Here is a 17,309-nt window from a genome sequence, read left to right as displayed (position 1 = left end):
CATGGACTCGCAGCCACAGGAGCCAAACCTGAAAGAACCTGAAGGCCATCACAGGTGGATGCAGAAACGAACCATGCACGCTCCTATGAAGGAATATTCCACAGCAATGGAGTACATTATGTTTAAAGGTAGTAAAACTATAAAAATTATTTTTTCAAAAAAAAACTATATTTACAAGATGAAAGAATCTATAATTCTGGCACCTAGGGATTGTCGAATGCTCCTAAAAATAGATTGCTGTGGAAATGTTTATTATAGGGAAATTGACATATTCTCTAGGAGGGACGGGGTGAATGGGCCTGCTACATTTTCTACATTGAGGACATATACAGGTTTTGATGCTACTTCTGTTAAATCAAGTGGGGCTTCATTGGATTTCTGCTACTGCGGAGATAATCAAATTCTGGGTAGGGGTCAGGAGAAAATTAGTCATAGGTGTTCTTGTGTAATAATTACTGTTGAAAGTGTAAATGATCCATTTATCAGTAAGACTGAGAATAGAATAACTGCTACATTACTTCATATGAGATGATTGTCTGTGCTATTGTTCCTAGAGCTCCAGTGAGTGAGTATTTTGAATGTGAAGTTCATCCAGATCTGAGGATGGAATAAATGGCTAGGTGTGATATGGCTAATATAAATAATATGCCTACATTTTTACTAATTAGTGGATAAGATATGGGAAGAGGAATTCATGTTGTGAGAGCCAGGGTTAAGGCTAGCATTGGGGCAATAATATATAAATTGATGATGTTGATGGACATAGTGGTTCTTTAATAAGTAATTTGAATGCCTCAGCAATGGGTTGTAATAATCCATGGGGGCTGATGATTTTTGGCCCTTTCTGGATTTGTATATAGCCTAGGATTTTCCATTTAGTTAATATGAGGAAGGCTATGGTGAATTAAATTGGGTAATTTGTGAAAGAATGTTGATTATAAACATATTCTTAGGAAGAGGACTTGAACCAGTGCAGAAAAAGTTTCAGTTTTACATAATTACCGGGCTCTGCCACCGTAACGAACCCTGTTCTACAGTAGGGTATGTATAAATTAATTGAATGTAGATTATATCATCATTTACTTTGAAGACATTTTGTAAAGTAAGCCCTATTGCTCTTGTCCTTTCTTTCATACTGGAAGAAATCTGCAATAGACAGAAACCAACCAGGATGACTCCAGTCTGAACTCAGATCACGTGAGACTTTAATCGTTGAACAAACAGACAATTAATAGCAGTTATACCATTGAAATGTCGTGATCCAGCATCAAGGTCATAAACCATATTGCCCATATGAACTCCAGAATACAATTACACTGTTATCCCTGGTAAAACTTGTTCCATTGATCAGTGTTTTAGAAGAACAGGTGATAAAGCATTTTGACTAGCTGGCCTAAATTGTAATCACTCAGAAGTGGTTTTATTCTCCAAAAAATAAATGGCGCACGGGCTCAAGACACACCGGCTTCAGTAGTTGTGGCGTGCAGACTCAGTAGTTGTGGCCCACTGGCTTAGTTGTTCCGTGGCACGTGAGATCATCCCGGACCGGGGATCGAACCGGGTCCCCTGCATTGGCAGGCGAATTCTTAATCACTGCATCACCAGGGAAGTCCCAGAATCGCAGTCTCCCTTTTAATATACCTTAAGCCCAAAGAATCCATGGAAAATGGTTAACAGAAAATAAGACAATAAAATATTGTAAGGACTATAACAGAAGCATATAGTACACAGTTCATATAGACACATCCCAAGCAGTTACAAAGTATATGAAAAGGGAGGCTGCAATTTTAAAAGAATAAGAAAAATTATACCCACAAACTCCCAATCTTTCCTGAAACGTTGCAATCTGAAACCCTATTGTAGGAAGCAGACGATTTCAGGAGACATTCTACAAATGAAGGACTCCAAACCCTGTGGTTGGATAAGGAATTCTGGAAGGAAGGTATCCTCACCCAAGGAGAGCAGGTTCCTATACTTCTCTAACATCACATCCCTGTACAATTCCCATTGATCTTGGTCCAGGCATTCTCACTCCTCTTGAGAGAAATCTATGGCCACATCCTGGAATGTCAGCAGTCCCTGAAATTAAAAGTACACACGCCATGTGGCCACGGGAAGAGTTCATAATGTGACCCAAGAAGAAAACAGCAAGTTAAGAGAACCGCCTTTCATTTAGAAGAGTGTCTTCAATTATCCACACACACACACACACACACACACACACATATATATATATATATATATATATATATATATATATATTTTTTTTTTTTACAAAGTAACTTTCTCTACCTTATTTCTAACTACAAGAAAAGAGTATGGCATGTGATCCACAAAACCAGTATGGAGACTATACTTGTCTGGAAAAGAAATGATAAAATGATGGTTTCAACACAGGCATATGCATTTTTGAGTGTTTTCTTTATATCAAACTGGATAAAATGTGTATTTCTCATACAGAAAAGACATGTCGACGTAGAAATGGACCTTTCAACTCTTCATGGGTACACAAGTACACTGGGGAGATTGTAAAAGTGCAGATTGTGATTCAGTAGGTCCGGTGGGCCTGAGTTCTATTTTTTTAACAAGCTCATTTTTAATTAGTGATGCCACAGTCTCTGATTCATTAACCACAACTGTGAATATCAGAGACATAATTAGAAAGGTAAAAATTCATATTTAATTTTGAACTTAAAGTGTTTTATGGATTTTACACCTTTAATAGAATAGTGAGCACAGCAGCAACAATCATTTGTGAATATTTACTATAGACTGTGTATCTTTCTAACTTTTTCCTGTAGGATTCCAGGAAAAAGACCTGGGCTGCGGCCACAGTGGGCGTGGCCCCCAGGCCGGGCCGCCCCTCCAGGACCCCCGACGGGGCCCTGCGCTCCTGGCGGCTCCCTCCCCCGCCGCCCCGCTCCCTCCCGGAAGGCCTCGGGGCAGAGCGGTCCCACCCACTGCGCGCTGAAAAGAGCCCGCGTTTCCTCAGAGCTGGAACTCCCCGCTCGGGCGGGGTCTCTTCCCTCCGCCTTCACGGAACTGCCCCGGAGCCCGAGGGGAGGGCGACCTCACTGAGGCTGCCGGCTCTGGAGGCGCCCCGGCGGCCGAAGCCGTGACAGTCGCGGGGACGGCGGGCCGGGTAAGTGGGCGCCGACCCTCCGCCTGGTCCGGTGCCCGGGCGGCAGCACAAGACCAGCTTCTGAGGGGCAGGGGTTCGCTGCCACCCGCCGCTGCTGTGCAGAAAGAGCGGCCTCCAGCGTCTGGTCCCCGGGAACTTCGGTCCCTCCTCTCGCCCCTGCCCTCGGCCTGGCTCGCGAGGCCTGGTGGGCGTGGGGAGGGGGTCGGCCTGAGCGTCCTGAGGGGAAACGGGGCAAGGGAGGCGCAGGGTCCGGCTGCGGCGTCAGCGCCCCTCCTCCCGACTGCGGGGAAAGCGGCTGAAAACTCCTCCCGAGGCGCGCAGGCCCCTTATTCAGCCAAGTCCCTCTGCGCTCCTTCCTCCCTGAGCTAAAGTACTGGGGGGAGGGGACACGGCAGGGGACTGGCTCAGGTAATGGGGAACATCAAAAGGTGATTGTTAACTAAGGAAAACCAGCTCTCCCAAGGTGAGGAATGCAGCGCTTTTCTTTGCCTGGGCTCACTGAAATCCTTCCTTTGATATGCACCTCAGCTCTCTGGGGCCTGCATTCTGTATTTGCATATCCTGAGTGCCTCAGGGCCCGCCGGCTCACATCGGAGGGCTGCAAGTGCTGAAGACTGTGACATCCTTTGTTTACTGATAGGGCAAGAAATATTCCATTTCTCACAGGCTTGAGGGGCAGACAGTGAAAAAAAGTCAGAGAATCTCACTCGTCATGTAGACAATATTTATACTTAACTGTGCTAATAGAGGTTCTCAAGTCCAATCAACTTGTACTACTGCCCTCTATGTATCAATTTCATCAATATCATAAGATAAATGCCTATAGAATTGACTTAATCCATTTAAATAGGATAATGATTTTTTAAAGGAAACATAATAGAAATATAACAACAAAACCTTTACCACTAAAGGCTGGGTCTGGAACAACCTAAATAAATGTTCCATTGTTAAAATATTGAAAGATGTATTCAATAGAAATATCAACAAAAATGACAAATAATAAGGGTAGCAGAATGTTGAAATGTTCTTTCTTTATCATTAAAGTGGCAGAAAATCATTTATTAGTAGGCACTGGGGGCAGAAGATGCCTGATTTTATGCCTTTGCCATATTTGTGCAGTTGCTTCAACAAGTAACTTAGAGACAAAATGGAAAAACAAGGAGGTTTGTGCCTGAGATCATGTTGATGTGAAACCAGGGATGGCCACCTTGTGCCAGGTGAGTTCAGTTTACCTGGCAGGTAGACCGCAGAGCTCCTGGGAAGCAAGGGTTGGGATTTTTCTGCTGGGTGCCCCTTAGGTTCTGTGACTTGACTGACTGACTGTGAGTCATGTTTCGGGAAAGACCTGATCACAGGAAAAGGGTGGGAATAGAGTGCTTTGGGGAGCAGCTAACAACATTCATCACAGCTCACGGCCTGAATGAATTTTAAAGAAACAGGAAAACAAATGCTTCTTATGGAATCAGAGAGTGTGAGGGCTGGACAACCCCAGAAAATGAGGAACACCCATCCCATTTTCCAGATGACAAACCAGAGGTCCAGCAAGGTGAAATCCCTCACCCAAGTTGCACCCGTCTCTCCTCCCCACTACGTGGTTCATGAAAGCAGGACTCTTCCTGTCTTGATCACTGCTGAACCCCAACAAGGGCCAGGCATCTAGCAGCTGCTCCAAAAATTTGGGTTGACTGTAGGAACAATGCTATTTCTTTCTTTCTCACTCTTATTCAGGATTGTGCCAAGAACTCCCCAGGTTGCAATGTAATACGATAAATGTAAATATTAATTGAGTTTTGTTGTGATGAGGACTTAGGCTTTGAAGGTAACAGACTTGGTTCAGATCTTGGTTCTGCCACTCCATAGCTGTTTGGCTTTGGGAAAATTACTAAACCTCTCTGAGATTATTTCCTCCTTTGTAAAGTGGGGATAAATCTACCTGAGCCAGCAGAGCACCTGCATGAGAGATGTGCACTAAATATTGGTCTTTCTCACTCTCCTACGCCATCTCTCTGTTCTTCCCAGAGAAGCTGTACAGAAGGATATAGTACTTTTTTAAAAAATAGTTAACTAATTAATTAATTAATTTGTTTTTGGCTGCGTTGGGTCTTCGTTGCTATGCGCAGGCTTTCTCTAGTTGCGGCAAGCGGGGGCTACTCTTTGTTGCGGTGCGCGGGCTTCTCATTGCGGTGGCTTCTCTTGCTAGCCTTAACCCCAATGCTAGCCTTAACCCTGGCTCTCACCACATGAATTCCTCTTCCCATATCTTATCCACTAATTAGTATAAATGTAGGCATATTATTTATACTAGCCATATCACACCTAGCCATTTATTCCATCCTCAGATCTGGATGAACTTCACATTCAAAATACTCACTCACTGGAGCTCTAGGAACAATAGCACAGACAATCATCTCATATGAAGTAATGTAGCAGTTATTCTATTCTCAGTCTTACTGATAAATGGATCATTTACACTTTCAACAGTAATTATTACACAAGAACACCTATGACTAATTTTCTCCTGACCCCTACCCGGATTTGATTATCTCCGCAGTAGCAGAAATCCAATGAAGCCCCACTTGATTTAACAGAAGTAGCATCAAAACCTGTATATGTCTTCAATGTAGAAAATGTAGCAGGCCCATTCACCCCGTCCCTCCTAGAGAATATGTCAATTTCCCTATAATAAACATTTCCACAGCAATCTATTTTTAGGAGCATTCGACAATCCCTAGGTGCCAGAATTATATACAGCCCAAGTCATCATTAAAACACATCTAACAATCTCCTTTCTGTGAATTTGAGCCTCCTACCTACAATTTTGATATGATCAACGCATACATCTCTTATAAAAAGTTTTTTTTACCACTAACATTAACCCTATGTATATGAGAGTTTTCACTACTTGTCATCATACCAGGCAACCCACCACAAATTTAAGAAATATGTCTGAGAAAAGAGTTACTTTGATAGAGTAAATCATAGAGGTTTCAAGGCTCTTATTCCTGGAATTGAATTCTTTCTAATAATTTTACATTCTCCACGCTACCTACCACATTACACCACATGCTATATAGTAAAGTTCTCTAAGTAAGCTTCAGGCCCATAGCCCCAAAATATTTTTGTATATCCTTCCTGTGCTAATAAACTCTCATTGTTTTTACCATCATTCTACTGACCATTTTCTCAGGAAATATAATTGTATAACAAGCTCACACTGGTTAATGGTATCCCCATTCTAATAAAAAAAAACATGAACCCATAAGCTACAGAAGCATCCAACAAATATTTCCTAAAACAGTCCACCACATCAATACTACTTATAATGGCTATTATCATTAATCTAATATACTCTGGTCAAAGAGCACAATGAATAACAAAAATGTTTAATACAGCAGCATCCACCCTCATGACAATCGCCCTTGTCACAAACGTAGGACTTTCCCCATTTCACTTCTGAGTGCCTGAAGTCACACAAGGCATCCCATGAACAGCAGACCTGATGCTATCAACATGACAAAATTGCACCCCTATCAGTTTTATACCACATGTCACCATCCATCAACCTAAATATACTATTAATCATAGTGATATTATAAATCATAGCTGGAGGCTGAGGCAGACTTCTCCATACTCACCTGGAAAATATTACACCCTCCTCATCAATTGCCCATATAGGATGAATAACAGCTATTATAATGTATATTCAGATTATAACAATCCTAAACATACTAATTTATATCATAACAACACTATCTTCTTCTTATTTATGCCCAGATCATGTACTACAAGAGTATCATTATCACACACATGAGATAAAACACCTCCCATCACAATCATTTTCCTCACCATTATAGTATCATTAGGACATTATAGTATCATTAGGACATCGCCCATCATTTGGGTTCTACCCATCATTTGGGTTCTACCCAATGAATAATTGGTTCTACCCAAATGAATAATTATCCAAGAGATAACAAAAATGACAACATCATTCTACCAACACTAATAGCCATCATAGCAGTCCTCAGCACATATTTCTACTTGCAGCTAACATACTCCACATCACTAACTATATTCCCTTCATTACACAACACAAACACAAAACAATTTGAACATACAAGGAAATAACCTTCCTATCATTACCAATCATAATACCCACACGATTACTACACACAACACCCATTCTATCGGTGCTGGACTAGGAATTTAGGTTAGTTCAGACCAAGAGCTTTCAAAACCCTAAACAAGTGAAATTTACTTAATTCCTAAAAATAAGGATTGCAAGACTTTATTCTACATCAATTGAATGTAAAGCAAACACTGTATTTAAGCCAAATCTTTACGAGATTGATGAGTTTTAACCCCAGGCAACTTTAGTTAACAGGCAAATCCTCTGGTCAACTGGCTTCAGTCTACTTCTCCTTCATTTGAGAAAGAAAAAAAGAAAAGAAAAAAAAAAAGGCAGGAAAATCACTGGCAGAATTGAATCTGCTTCTCTGAAGTTACAATTCAATTTGTTGATTCACCACAGGGTTTGCCAGAAAGAGGGCTCAATCTCTGTCTTTAGATTTACAGTCTAATGCTAACTCAGTCATTTTACCTCTGTTCATACACTGCTGATTATTTTCAACAAATCACAAAGATATCGGCATTTTATATTTACTATTTGGTGCTTGAGCTGGAGTAGCAGGCAGCACCTTAATTATATTAATCCAGGCTGAGCTATGCTGACCTGGACCGCTACTTGGAGATGCCCAAATCTGTAAAGTAGTCATAACAGTCCCTGCACTTGTAATAATTTTCTTTATAGCTGTACCCCTTATGATTGCAGGCTTTGAAAACTGACTTGGGCCACTAATAACTCGGACAGCTGAAGTAGCATTTCCCCCAATAAATCATATAAACTTTTGACTACTTCCCCCATCATTCTTACTCCTACTCATATCACCAATAGTAGAAGCTGGTTCTGGTACCAGTGGAACCGTGTATTCAGCTCTAGCCTGCAATCTGGCCCATGCAGGAGCCTCTGTCGACCTAACTGTTTTCTCCTTACATTTAGCAGGTGTCTCCTCAATTCTTGGTATTATTACTTTTATTACTATAGTCTTTAATACAAAACCAGCAGTCATATCCCAATACCAAACACCATTATTTGTTTAATCTTCTCCAACTATAGCCATATTACTATAATTACCAATCTCAGTCCAAGCAGCCAGAATTGCCATGCTGTTAAGAGATAGAAATCTAAACACTACTTTCTTTGACCCTGCAGGAGGAGACCGAATCCTATACCAACACTTATTTTGATACTTTGCTCACCCTGAAGTCTGTATTCATGGCCTAACAGGGTTTGTTATAAACTCACATATCATTACCTACTATTTAGGACAAAAATTGCCTTTCAGCTATCTGGGAATAGTATGAGTCATGTCCCCTGGTTTTTTAGGAGTTCTCTTGTGGGCCCATCATATGTTTACCATAGGGATAGCTGTGGACTCAGGAGCACACTTTGCATCAGCTACCGTAATTACTTCTATCCCTACAGGAGTAGAAGTATCTAGCTGATTAGCAACTCTTTATTTAATTTTTCCTTTTCCTTTCATTTTTTTTTTTTTTTGGCTGAGTTGGGTCTTGGTTGCTGCGCATGGGCTTTCTCTGGTTGCGGTGAGCGGCAGCTACTCTTCGTTGCGGTGTGCGGCCCTTTCATTGCAGTGGCTTCTCTTGTTGCAGAGCACGGCCGCTAGGCGCGTGGGCTTCACTAGTTGTGGCTGGCGGGCCACAACTAGAGGGCAGGCTCAGTAGTTGTGGCACACGGGCTTTTTGCTCCGCGGCATGTGGAATCGTCCCAGACAAGGGCTCGAACCCGTGTCCCCTGCATTGGCAGGCGAATTCTTCACCACTGCGTCACCAGGGAAGTCCCTGGTTAGCAACTGTTCACGGAGGTAATACTATATGACCTCCCACTATATTATGAGTTTTAGGCTTTAGTTTTTCTTTTTACAGTAGGTGGTTTGACAGGAATCATCTTAGCCAACTCATCCCCAGACATTGTCCTCCAGGATACATTCTATGTAGTAGCACGCTTCCATGACCTAATGTCCACGGGAGCAGTCTTCACTATTATAGGAGGCTTCCTACACTGATTCCCACTATTCTCAGGTTATACAGTTAACTCAGCATGAGCAAAAATTCACTTCACAAGTATATTTGTAGTAGTAAATATGACTTCCTGCAGCACTTTCGTGGCCTCTCAGGGATGTCACTACGTTAGTCTGAGTACCCTGAGGGACGCACACCATGAAATATTTTGTCTTTAGGCTCATTCATCTCAGTAGCAGCAGTAATGCTAATAATCTTCATACTTTGAAAAGCATTTGTGTCTAAACAAGAAGTCTTAGCAGTGGAAATTGCTACTCCTAACCTAGAATGGTTACACGGATGTCCTCCACCATATCCTATGTTTCAAGATCCTACCTATGTAAACGTAAAATAAGGAAGGACTCAAGTCCTTTTCAACCAGTTTCAAGCCAACACCATAACAATTATGTCTTCCTCAATAAATGAGATAAAAGTAAAAAGTGATGTAGCTTTGTCAAAGTTAAATGATAGGCTAAAATCCTGTATATCACTAAGGCATATCAATTTCATCTAGGCTCTCAAGATACAACATCACCGATTATGGAAGAACTTTTACATTTTCTTCATCACACATTAATAGTGATTTTTAAAATAAGTTCTCTAGTCCTCTATATCATTTCACTAATATTGACATCTAAACACATATGCATACAATAGATGCACAGGTAGAGAAAATGTGAACAATTTACTAGCTATTATTGTAATCTTAATGGCCCTATCATCATTGTGAATCCTTTACATGATACATGAAATCAATAACTCTTCCCAAACCATAAAAAAAACTATGGGTCAGTAATGATACTGAAGCTACAAATACACAGATTATGAAGATTTAAATGTTGACTCCTCTGTAATCCCCACATCAGAGCTAAAACCAGGAGAATAATGACTAATAGAAGTCAACAACCGAGTAGTTAGGGATAGTCATTGAATATTAGTTTCATCTGAAATTGTTGTACACTCCGGAGTTGTTCCTTCTCAGGCCTAAAAAGAGCTGCTATCCCAGGACGCCTAACTTAAAGAATCCTAATATCAGCAGGACCAGGCCTATGTTGTGGACAAGAGAGCTCGTTTTCCTGAGTTCAAAGACAGGACAGAGGGATATGGCTGAGATATGGGGTGAATCTGGAGCCCATGGGGATGCACTCTCCAAGCTCCAGTATAGGAATGGGGCCTCTAGGGTCCCAGGCCACCCACCACGCCCTCTCGAGCAGGATCTGGGCAACATTCCCTGTCAGTGATGAGGCAGCCCTAGCACTTGTCACGCCCCGATGTCGTGTCCTATGTGGGCCCCATGCTCTTGGGACCACACCCCACACTATGCAGGTCCATGCTACAGGGTCCTTCATGCCTCAGGAGTAGAGACCACACAGCAAGCAGTTCCCTCCCCAACCAGCAGGAGGAGGGGAGGAGAGCAGGGGCACCAGGGGAATCTCACTCAGACAACAACACCCCAGCGGTGCCAGCGGGGACAGTGATGATGCAGATGAGGCACAGACCAAGAGATGGGACCAGAGGACCCAAAAGGCAGCTGGTCAGGTCCTGGCTCACCTGCACCCCGGACACCTTTGTCCCGCATACACCCCCTTCCTCATACACCCTCTCCTTAAATGCAGATTCTTCAGATGCAAACAGGCAGAGCTTCAGACTGAAAGTCAGCTCTTCCAAAATGACCCGTCAGCAACCACTGCAGGATTCCACTCCAGTGGGTGCCCTGGAGTCGACAACTCAGGGACTGAAGTGGATATCGGTGCCAGGGGCAGTGGGAGGGAATGGGGAATGAGACTTTCATGGTTGTGGAATTTTGGTTTTGCAAGATGAAAAGTTCTAGGGATGGTGGTGATGGCTCCACGAGAAAGTGAATATATCTGATGCCTCAGAAACGTGCACTTAAAATGGTGATGATGGTAAAGGGTATGTGACGTGTGTTTTATTTCACTTAAAATAAATTCTTAAAATAATGTCTTGTTAATTGAGATTCCATTTCGACTCCCCTTCATCACAAATGTCGGAGGCCCAGACACAGTCCCCTACCTTAGGGGCCATCACGGTACCCTCACAGAGCACGTGGGAGGCCATTCTTGGGGGGGGGGGCTAGTCTGTGCTCACCTGACCTCTGTCCAGGGGGACCCAGGCAGTGGTGACCCCCATAGATTAGACATAGGATATGCTATAGTATTAATATGATACCACCAAGTGTTGTCACTCACCGGAACACAGAGCAGCAACCCACTCAAACATGCCTGACCTCATATGATTGTGACAAGATTAAGAGAAGAAAAGGAACCACAGGTTAATCAGGACAACACCCTTAATGCAGAGGTTGGAAATCTCAAAGGGGACAGGACACACTGCAGGCAAAGAGCGCATATGCGGTCTCCCCATACATGTGATCCTGACCCATGCAGGTATGGTGAGACCCACACAGTCCCCGCACCCTATACCTGGGGCCACACATCCACACTCACCAGGGTGACCCACCTCCCCAGACCCCTCCACCTGGGTCACATGTCCACAGTCCCAAGGTGACCTCACCTCCCCAGACCCTGCACCTGGGGTCACACGTCCCCTTGGTCAGGACACCATGGCTCTGCAGGGGGCTCCCCCAATGTGGAAACAAGCTGGGTCCCTGGGACCTCCCGGGATGGGAAAAAGTGTCAGGTGGGTCTCCTTTCCCCACACTTGTCCCATAGGAGTCCTCCTCTTCTCACTTTGGTTCTGTGTGATTTTAACTGTTTTTAAAGCTTTCATACTAGAGTTGAACACACGACCCTGGTGCTGGCATGCTCAGTCCTTTCTCGTCTCACTTACATGTTGAGAAAACTCACAGGACAGCAGGGCTGAAAGCCGAGGGGCAGCTCTGGACTCTGCTGAGTAGGGACGGTAGACTGGAGGGAGAGCTCAGCAGCAGCCTCAGCTGTCACCCATCGGCCTTTTGCCCGATCTGCGTGCCCTGCAATCAATTGACCAGCTAAACCTGCTTCCCTATGCACCATGCACGTGCTGGTAAATTGGAATTATTGCCAGGTAGTCCTCCTGAGGATTCTCCATGAGCCCCAGGGAAGGTGAACCTTGCAGGGATTAAGACTAAGGCCCCGACCATAGCACTGACCCTTGGGAGGACCAGGTCACCACACTCAGAAGAGAGGCTGTTACGTAGACAAGCCCACCTCAGCTCCAGACCCCAGACATCTAAGCACTGACATTCAGATGCAGGCACGGAGCTTCCCAGTTCTGAGGCCAGGCCGGGTCTCTACCCAGGTCCCCATAGTCCTAGCGTACACAGAACATGGTCAGGTCTAAATCTTCTTATTATAGACAACACATGGTCAGCTCTAAACATATTCAGTAGACAGGACATGCAGAGGTCTAAATCTACCATGTAGACAGAACTTGATCATGTTTAAACTAGCTTAGGGCTGATCTCATAGGAGGTACAGATCACAGACATGGGTCTCTCATCTTTGGACACCCACATCAGGAAACTGAACAAAATCTTTGTCATTAAACATTTCAACAGGCAAAACAGAAATGTTCCCAATTTCTCTGGCCGCCTGATGGTCAGGATCCACGGGCGAGCCACGGACTTCTTAGAGTGCAGCCCAGTCTGCTGCCAGGACAGACAAGAAGTGGCCTGGTTCCAGCCTCCCAGGCTTCCAGAAGGAGGCGGCCACACTGGAAGCCCAGGCAGGAGAGTCCTGCATGGTCCGGGCCGGGAGATCCGGTCTGTCCATTCGGCAGGCCGATTCCGGGCGGGGCGCTCAGGGCCGCTGAGAGCCCTGCACTCAGGTCCTGCTTCCCTGCAGCGTGTGCGTGTGCGTGTGCTTGTGTGTGTGTGTGTGTGTGTGTGTGTGTGTGTGCGTAGAGGGGGCGGTGGCTGACGTGTCCCATGGTTCCCGTCCCGGGCACCGCGCTGTCTTCGAGGGGAGGCACGGGGAGAGGTAGGGGCACAGAAGCCGTTGGAGAGGAGAACCCACCGCGGAACTCCTTGCACACTGGCTCGCCCCACCCGGAGACCCTCCTGCCCATCGTGGGCCGCATGTCGCCCCCTAGTCCCCCACCCCCGAGGGCAGGGTGCCTGCTCTTTCAACAGCACAGGGTCTCACATGAAGGAGACCCATTGGGGGCTGTCACCCCCCGACTCCTGATGCTGTGTTTGGGGAGAATGAACCCCCTTGACTGGGCGATGGGACCCTGTGAGGAAAGAGGTGGCGGCCCCATCCAAGTCGGGGCCTGGCTGAGATATGAGAAAACAGGAGCCAAGGGCAGGGCCTGGAGGCCAGGCCAACAGGAGGGGCAACCCCAGCCTTGGCCGGGCTCTCCAACGGTGACATTGTTGCTTTAGGGGACCTGGGACAGGTGACTGAATGTAATGGGAGTCTAAACTGGACCCTGAATGGGGCTTAAAGAAGGTGTGAAGGATGTTACTGAGACAGTGACAGTCATTGGAAGACAAACTCTGTGTCAGGATATCCTGCTCCAACCATTTAAATCCCTGAGATCTGTGACCTTTACGTGGCTACGCTGGATTGTTAGAGCAGCTGCGTGCGGATATATCTGGGGCACAATTCAGTCTGCAGGCAACTTGCAAGTGCTTCCCGCAAACACACAGGTGTGCGCACAGGCAGGCACAGCACACACACAAACATATGCACGTGCACAGCACAAATATATTCACACACTAGCATGTGAACACACATGCACGCATATGCCCATGCACACACTAATGTGTGCAAGTGCACATACCTATGCACATCATATGTATGCAAACAGGCACATGCACAGGCATAGCACACACACAGGGAATAAAGTGAATCCGTAAAGCATTAACTCCTGAACACAAGTGAAGCTGACATGTATTTTTCCCTTTTCTTAGCCTTGATGTTTTCCACAACAAAAAGTTTAAGAAAAAAGTTACTGGCAAATGACTTTTGATTCATAGGACTTTCTGATGTTATTCCACAAATATTATGACAGTAGAAATGAATGTAGATATTACATGTGTCCACTAATGGATGAATGGAGAAGAAAAACACGGTCCATCAATACAAGGGGAGGCTATTCAGCCTAAAAAGGAAGGCAATTCTGACACAGGCTGCAGCAGGGATGAACCTTGAGGGCATTATGCTCAGTGATGTAAGCTAGACACACACACACACACACACACACACACAAAACAAACAGTGCTTGATCCACTCATACAAGGCACCTAGAGCAGTCGGAAACATAGAGACATAAAGTAGGATGTTGAGTGCCAGGGGCTGAGGGAGGGACAATGGGGAGTGAGTGTTTAATGGGGACTGTTTCAATTTTGCAGGATGAAAAAGTTCTGGAGGATGATTGTGGTCAGGTTTGCACAACAGTGTGAATTACTTCTTGACCCTGAAATGTGCACTTAAAAATGGTTAAGATAGTAAATTTTATGTTATGTATACCTGACCACAATTTTTAAAACTTTTTAAAAAACAACAGGAAATAGTCCATGAATACCACAAGATGCACAACTTCACTAACAACAGAGGGATTAAAGCCATAAGAAAAATACCGTGCATACACCTACCAGAATGGCAGACATGAAAGACATAGTATCAAATATCAGCAGGATGTGGAGCAATGGAAAGCCTGGTAGGCAACGGGGGGATGCAACCACTTCAGAAACTATCGGGCCTCAGATAGCGAAGTCCCTGCACAGAGACCCACAGTGCTCCTCCCAGTTGAACACAAACCCACCAGCCCTGCACCAGGACACACGGATATGGACTCGCAGCCACAGGAGCCAAACCTGATAGAACCTGAAGGCCATCACAGGTGGATGCAGAAAGGAACCATGCACGCTCCTATGAAGGAATATTCCACAGCAATGGAGTACATTTTGTTTAAAGGTAGTAAAACTATAAAAATTATTTAAATAAAAAAACTATATTTACAAGATGAAAGAATCTATAATTCTGGCACCTAGGGATTGTCGAATGCTCCTAAAAACAGATTGCTGTGGAAATGTTTATTATAGGGAAATTGACATATTCTCTAGGAGGGACGGGGTGAATGGGCCTGCTGCATTTTCTACATTGAGGACTTATACAGGTTTTGATGCTACTTCTGTTAAATCAAGTGGGGCTTCATTGGATTTCTGCTACTGCGGAGATAATCAAATTCCGGGTAGGGGTCAGGAGAAAATTAGTCATAGGTGTTCTTGTGTAATAATTACTGTTGAAAGTGTAAATGATCCATTTATCAGGAAGACTGAGAATAGAATAACTGCTACATTACTTCATATGAGATGATTGTCAGTGCTATTGTTCCTAGAGCTCCAGTGAGTGAGTATTTTGAATGTGAAGTTCATCCAGATCTGAGGATGGAATAAATGGCTAGGTGTGATATGGCTAATATAAATAATATGCCTACATTTATACTAATTAGTGGATAAGATATGGGAAGAGGAATTCATGTTGTGAGAGCCAGGGTTAAGGCTAGCATTGGGGCAATAATATATAAATTGATGATGTTGATGGACATAGTGGTTCTTTAATAAGTAATTTGAATGCTTCAGCAATGGGTTGTAATAATCCATGGGGGCTGATGATTTTTGGCCCTTTCTGGATTTGTATATAGCCTAGGATTTTCCATTTAGTTAATATGAGGAAGGCTATGGTGAATTAAATTGGGTAATTTGTGAAAGAATGTTGATTATAAACATATTCTTAGGAAGAGGACTTGAACCAGTGCAGAAAAAGTTTCAGTTTTACATAATTACCGGGCTCTGCCACCGTAACGAACCCTGTTCTACAGTAGGGTATGTATAAATTAATTGAATGTAGATTATATCATCATTTACTTTGAAGACATTTTGTAAAGTAAGCCCTATTGCTCTTGTCCTTTCTTTCATACTGGAAGAAATCTGCAATAGACAGAAACCAACCAGGATGACTCCAGTCTGAACTCAGATCACGTGAGACTTTAATCGTTGAACAAACAGACAATTAATAGCAGTTATACCATTGAAATGTCGTGATCCAGCATCAAGGTCATAAACCATATTGCCCATATGAACTCCAGAATACAATTACACTGTTATCCCTAGTAAAACTTGTTCCATTGATCAGTGTTTTAGAAGAACAGGTGATAAAGCATTTTGACTAGCTGGCCTAAATTGTAATCACTCAGAAGTGGTTTTATTCTCCAAAAAATAAATGGCGCACGGGCTCAAGACACACCGGCTTCAGTAGTTGTGGCGTGCAGACTCAGTAGTTGTGGCCCACTGGCTTAGTTGTTCCGTGGCACGTGAGATCTTCCCGGACCGGGGATCGAACCGGGTCCCCTGCATTGGCAGGCGAATTCTTAATCACTGCATCACCAGGGAAGTCCCAGAATCGCAGTCTCCCTTTTAATATACCTTAAGCCCAAAGAATCCATGGAAAATGGTTAACAGAAAATAAGACAATAAAATATTGTAAGGACTATAACAGAAGCATATAGTACACAGTTCATATAGACACATCCCAAGCAGTTACAAAGTATATGAAAAGGGAGGCTGCAATTTTAAAAGAATAAGATAAATTACACCCACAAACTCCCAATCTTTCCTGAAACGTTGCAATCTGAAACCCTATTGTAGGAAGCAGACGATTTCAGGAGACATTCTACAAATGAAGGACTCCAAACCCTGTGGTTGGATAAGGAATTCTGGAAGGAAGGTATCCTCACCCAAGGAGAGCAGGTTCCTATACTTCTCTAACATCACATCCCTGTACAATTCCCATTGATCTTGGTCCAGGCATTCTCACTCCTCTTGAGAGAAATCTATGGCCACTTCCTGGAATGTCAGCAGTCCCTGAAATTAAAAGTACACACGCCATGTGGCCACGGGAAGAGTTCATAATGTGACCCAAGAAGAAAACAGCAAGTTAAGAGAACCGCCTTTCATTTAGAAGAGTGTCTTCAATTATCCACACACACACACACACACACACACACACACACACACATATATATATATATATATTTTTTTACAAAGTAACTTTCTCTACCT

The sequence above is a fragment of the Eschrichtius robustus genome, chromosome 1 (assembly GCF_028021215.1).
Source record: "Eschrichtius robustus isolate mEscRob2 chromosome 1, mEscRob2.pri, whole genome shotgun sequence".
In the NCBI taxonomy this organism is placed as follows: domain Eukaryota; kingdom Metazoa; phylum Chordata; class Mammalia; order Artiodactyla; family Eschrichtiidae; genus Eschrichtius; species Eschrichtius robustus.
The sequence above is the reverse complement of the archived record's forward strand: the minus strand, read 5'-3'. Positions refer to the sequence as shown.